The following is a 292-nucleotide window of genomic DNA, read 5'->3' as shown; positions in this document are numbered from 1 at the left end:
ATTAGAATATATATATTATAGTTATAATTATACTATACTACTAGATATATATATATATATATATATATATATATATATATATATATAAATAAATATATATATATATATAAATGCCTCTACGCAGGGTTGGAAGGATAATTACATTGTTTTTATTTATTTTTTATTACTATACATTTGCAAAAACAGAAAGTTAGTATACTTAATAAAATATACAAGACAACTTACATTAGATTCTTATCGATTGCTCGAGTTTTGCTTTAAATGTTATAAGAAAATAAAGAAGAAAATGCTA

The sequence above is a fragment of the Atta cephalotes genome, assembly GCF_000143395.1.
Source record: "Atta cephalotes unplaced genomic scaffold scaffold00075, whole genome shotgun sequence".
Lineage (NCBI taxonomy): Eukaryota > Metazoa > Arthropoda > Insecta > Hymenoptera > Formicidae > Atta > Atta cephalotes.
Note: the sequence above shows the minus strand (reverse complement) of the source record.